The sequence below is a fragment of the Belonocnema kinseyi genome, chromosome 1, assembly GCF_010883055.1.
Source record: "Belonocnema kinseyi isolate 2016_QV_RU_SX_M_011 chromosome 1, B_treatae_v1, whole genome shotgun sequence".
Taxonomy (NCBI): domain Eukaryota; kingdom Metazoa; phylum Arthropoda; class Insecta; order Hymenoptera; family Cynipidae; genus Belonocnema; species Belonocnema kinseyi.
In genome coordinates, this window is record NC_046657.1 from 27,229,796 (window position 1) to 27,235,757 (window position 5,962).

A 5,962-nucleotide genomic window follows, 5' to 3' on the forward strand; every position below is an offset into this window, starting at 1 on the left:
TGATTTACAAAAAAAGTTCTATGGTTCAAAAAAAAATTTTGTTCAATAGAAAAAAGAGGTTGGTAATGTAGGAATTCCACTGTGTCGCATGCCCTTAATGGAATTAAAATAAAAATTTTAACGAAAAAAGTATTTTTAAAATTTTCAGGTTGAAAAATTAATTTAAAAAAAAAGTTGAAACAATTTAATTCAGCTCAAAAAGTCAAAATTTTAACAAAATAGTCGAATCTTCAATCAAATAGATAAATGCAATTAGCAAGATTAACTTTCTACATAAATAGACGAATTTCCAACAAAATGGTTAAGTTTACAAGCTAAGAAGTTGAATTCTTTTAGAGCACAGATCACTTTTAATCCGGAAAAAGGAGAATTTGTGGTAAGAAACTTTATTTTCAGTCATGAAAGATGAATTTTTAACAAAATAGCTTATTTTCCAACTAGAAACAATAGATTTTCAACAAAAAATGAAATTGTTAAATTTTCAGTTTAAAAAACTAATTATGAAAAAAAGAAAAAAACTAATTCTCAACCAGTTGAATTTAAATTAAAAAAAAAATTTCAACAATGTAATTGAATCTTTAAACAAAATGATGAATTTTCAACGAAAAAGTTTAATTTTTGACCCAAATAAATTACTTTTCTTTCAGAAAATTGAATTTTCTCTTAGTCGGGACAGAATATCATTTTTAATCAAAAATGGAATAGCTACATTTTCAGATAAAAAAATTATATTAATTTTGTATTAAAAAAATCAAATTCTGCACAAAATAGTTACATTTTCAAAAAATAATTTAATTTTTAACAATGTTGTCGCTTTCTCAAAATTTTTTTATTTTTTTTTATTTTCAATCTTACTTTTTACGATTAGAAGAATATCTACTTATCCTACCCAAAAATGATTATTAATAAATTTTTAAATCAATTTTGGGCTTAGAATGCCTTAAAACGTTTTTTCAACCAAAGAGATGAATCTTCAAAGAAGAAAATAATTTGTTAATGAATTCCTTCAATTTTCAATCAAGTAGTTGAAGTTTTAACCCAAAAAATTATTTTGAAAATTTTTGAATTACTTTTGCTCTATCAAACGAAGGACATTTTAAGCTACATTAACTGAAAATTATATTTTAAAATCAAAAAAACTGACTGCCCGAGCACGAGTTGAAGATAAAAACGAATCAAAATTTGGTTTCACAAAAAAGCCAGTTTTTTGGCTTTAATTAGAAAACTAAAAAAGCTACATTTTTTTGCCTGGAAGAAAAAATATACGCAATAAAACTGTACATATCGATATAGTCTTTACAAATTAAAATTCAAAAATGTGTTTGAAAACCTTCATAGGTCTTCCTACTCCCGGCGAAATAAGTTTATGTACCCTTATTCGATCCGGCAGATCAATTGTCATCAGTTGAAAATGGTGCATGTTGCAAAACAGCCAAACAGGTATTTGTGCAATTTCTGGCGTTTTACCAGAAATTTCTGCATAAGCTGCGATGAACGTTTAGGTGTGTTGCCGTGGCAAAGGAGCCAGTCGCGACTTATCCACGCATCAGGGCGTCTTCTGCTAGAGTGACAGTTGTTTTCCATTGATATACGACGAACTTTAAATTGCCTAAAGCGCTTTTTAATTTAAGCACACTTTGTTCGAAGCGTTCCGTCATCCTGAAATTCGACGCCTACGTAGTTAGAACTTTACTCAACTACGTACAATCCATCAGAAATTACAGGGAGCCAGGTCAGGGCTATAGGGGTTTGCTAGAGTTGTATGAGACCGCGTTTCACCAGAAATTGTTGAATGATCTGCGATAAATTAAAAACTGCGTAAAGTAGCAATTGAAGATTCGGAGGTTCGTGTCACTACTAGGTATAAAGTTAAAGCAGTACGTCGGATACTTTCCGGACAGACTTCTTAATAAGAGAAATGTATTCTAACCCTTCTAAAAATTCACATTTTTGGTTAAAACTTCGTAAACGTATAATTAAAAATAGAATAATTAAATTTTTATTTAAAAAAATTAATTTTGAACTAAGAAACGAAATTCTAAACAAAAAAAATTTTCTCCCAAGAAAAGAAATTTTCTAACAAGAACATTAATTGTTTACAAAAAGACGGATTGTTAATAGCATACATAATATTTTAACCAAATAGATTAATGTTCTCAAAAAAATGAATTTTCAATAAACTAGTTAAATTTTCAACCAAAAAGCAACACTTTTTCAACAAAATAGTTGCATTTGAACCAAGAAGATGAAATTTCTAGAAAAAAAGATCAACTTTTAACAAAATAGATGAATTTTTCACCTGATAAAAGAATTTTCAATTATAAAAATGAATTTACAATACAAAATAGACCAATTAAATCTTTAGTTAAAAGAATTCATCTTCGACAAAAATATCTAATTTTTAAGAAAATAGTAAAATTTTCAACTAAAGAGATTAATGTTTTTTACCAAAAAGACGAATTTTTAACAAAATATATGAATGATCTACTAAGGCAGGTAAAATTCGTGAAATTTTTAGTTTGCAAAATTAATTTTTAATTGAAAAAAAATGTTCCGCAAAATATTAACATTCAACTTAAGAGATGAATTATATATAAAAAGGCCAATGTTTCACAAAGTAATTAAATATTTAAACAAATAGTTGCATTTTTAATTAAAATAGATTCACGTACAATAAAAAGATAGAACAGTAATATTTTTATTTAAAAAATTGTTTTGAACAACAAAAAATGAAATTAAAAAAAAAAATTAAATGATTCAACCAAGAAGATAAATTTTCTTTTAAAATAAAAGACCAATTAAAGGCTTGGAAAGCAGAAAACTCGACAAAAAAGAGAATGGATTTCAGATAAAAAAAATTAATTTTCAAGAGAAAGAACAACAAATTATTAAAGAAAAAGATGAATTTTGGAGCGAGAAAATTAATTTAAAAAAAGGAATTCTTAACAAAATACATCAATTTTGAAACAAATAGTTCCATTTACAAATAAAACAGAAAACGTACAATAATTAATAATAGAATAATAATTTTATTAATAATAAATCATTCTCACCTGAAAAAATTAATTTTGAAAAAACGAATTTTTACCTAAAATATATTAAAGTGTAATCAAAACTGGAATAGTGAGATTTTAAGTTGAAAAATTAATTTTTAACTAAAGAACGAATTTTCAACAAATTAGTTTTTTTAACCACAGAGATGAATTTTCAAATAAAATTTTGAAAATGGATCAGTTAAATTTTAATTTAGAAGATTGTTTTTAACAACAAAAAACGAAATTTTACTACATAGCTACATTTTTCAATTGAGAAGATACATTTTTTTCAAGAGCAAAGAACAATTGAAGGCTCGGAAAGCAGAAAACGCGACGAAAGAGAGAACGGAATCGCTTCTCTCTTTCGTCGCGTTTTCTGGGCGTCATTCCACTTCTGGCTACAGCTCGAGCGCTTGTTCGGTTCTGCTTCCCGAGCCTTCAATTACAATGACTTCTTATCTAACATTTTAAAACCGAATTCCAGAAACACTAATGCACCTGTAAAAAATATTTAGATATTTAAAGATCATTTAAAAGACATTAAAGTAGCTGAAACACATTCTTTAATTAATCTTGACGTTGTTTCCATGTTTGATAATATTCCGATAGATTTGGCCTTTGATTTTATAGTTAAAAAATTAAATTTACATCGTAATTTAACTTATTAATTAACCTATTAAATTTTGAAATTGAACTATTTGTTTGGAAATTTAATTATTTTGTTAAAAATGGGTCTTTTTTGCAGAAAAAAATCTCTGAAGTTGAAAATTCAACTATTTTGTTGGAAATTTGTTTATTTAATTGTAAATTAAAACTTTGAAATATTATATTTTTTATTGTAAATTTATTTGGTTTTTAGTTAAAAATTTCACTATTTGGTACAAAATTCATGTATTTTGTTAAAATCTGTTTTTTTCTCTCTCTAGAAAATTCACTTTCTTTGTTGAAAATTCAACTATTTGGTTGAAAAATTGTTGCTCTTTAATTTGAAAATTTATTTTTGAAGTGAAAATTAAAATATACTAGTTAAAAATTTATGATTTTAGTTGAAAATTCACCTCTGTAGTTGAAATTTAATATTTTGTTGAAACTTCAGTTTTTTAAATTAAAAATTAATTTTATTAACCGAAAATTTAACTTCCATTTTTTATCGTCTTTTTTCATAGAAAATCCATTTCTGAAGGTAACAATTAAATTATTTTGTTGAAAATTCGCTTTTAAGTTAAAAGTAAATTTTTTGAATAAAAAAATTAACTTTTCTATTTTTTATTGTAAATTTACATGTTTTAGTTGGAAGTTAAACTATCGGATTTAAATTTTATTTTTGAAGTAAAAATTTGACTATACCAGTTGATAATTCATAATTTTAGTTAAAAATGAATCATTTTATTTTAAAATACATAATCTCAGTCCAAAATTCATCTCTGTTATTAAAAAATGTAACCATTTAGTTAAATTTTCGTTATTTTTAAGTGAAACTTAATTTTTTAACTGGAAAATTTCACTATTCAGTGCAAAAATCATGTATTTAGTTAAAATCTGTTGTTGCTGTAGAAAATTCATCTTCTAGATTGAAAATTGAACTTTTTTGTTATAAAATAGTTTTAAGTTAAAACTTAACTTTTCTTACTAAAAATGCTATCATTATATTTTTTGTTGTAAATTTATCTGTTTCAATTGAAATTTCAGTTGAAAATTCAACTTTGTGATTAAAAATTTAACTTTTTTGTTCAAAATTCACTTTTTTTAATTCAAAATTATCTTTTTTACTGCAAATTCAAATAATCTATTTTTGATTCTAAATCTATCTGTTTTAGTAAAAACTGCACTATTTCGTTGAAAATATTTGCATTTTATTAAACATTTATCTTTTTCGAAAGAAAATTAATATTCATACTTAAAAATTCATCTTTTCATTTGAAATTCGTGTTTTTTTTTGTTCCAAAATAATTGATTAATTCTACCTGAATAATTTAACTGTTGAACTTTTTAATGTTAATTTATATTTTTCAGTTAGAAATTCAATTAGTTAGTTGTAAATTTATTTTTAAAGTGAAAAGTTAACTAGACCGGTTGAAGATTTATAATTTCAGTTGGAAATTCATAATTTTAGTGGGATTTATCTCTGCGATTGAAAATTTAACTATTTTGTTGAAAATTCGATTTTAAATTTAAAAAATTTCTTATATAATGAATTCGATTATCCTATTTTTTATAGTAAATTTATATTTTTTAATTGAACATTCAACTATTTAGTACAAAATTTATTTTTTAAGTGATAACTTGACTTTTCCAGATGAAGATCCTAATTTTAGTTGAATATTAATTTCTGTGATTAACAATTTAACTAATTTCTTAAAAATTCTTTTTTTTTTTAAATTAGACATTAATTTATTTCTCAAAATTTAGCTATTTTATTCTTTATTGTAAATTTATTTGTTTCAGTTGAAAATTTCTCTATTTCCTTAAAAAGGTATGCATTTTATTAAACATTTATATTTTTTGGTAACACAATTGATGTTCTTATTTTAAAATCCATCTTTTTTCGAAAATTCAACTATTTGATTGAAAATTTGTTTTTTCAAACGGAAAATTCATTTTTTAAACTTAAAATTGACCTATTTGATGGAAAATGCATGTATTTTGTTAAAAATTCTTCTTTTTGTTGGTAGAAATTTAATATTCTTGGTTCAAAATTCATATTTTTTGTTGAAATTTTGTTGTCAAAAATTAATTTTTGTAACTAAAAATTTAACTGTCCCATTTTTAATGGTAAAATTAAATTTTTCAGTCCTAAATCCAAATATATGACTGAAAATTAATCTCTCTGAGTTGGAAATTAATGGTTATAAATAAAAATTTAATTATCCCATTTTTGATTGAATTATTATCGTTTTGGTTAAAAATTAAACTATTTGTTGAAAATT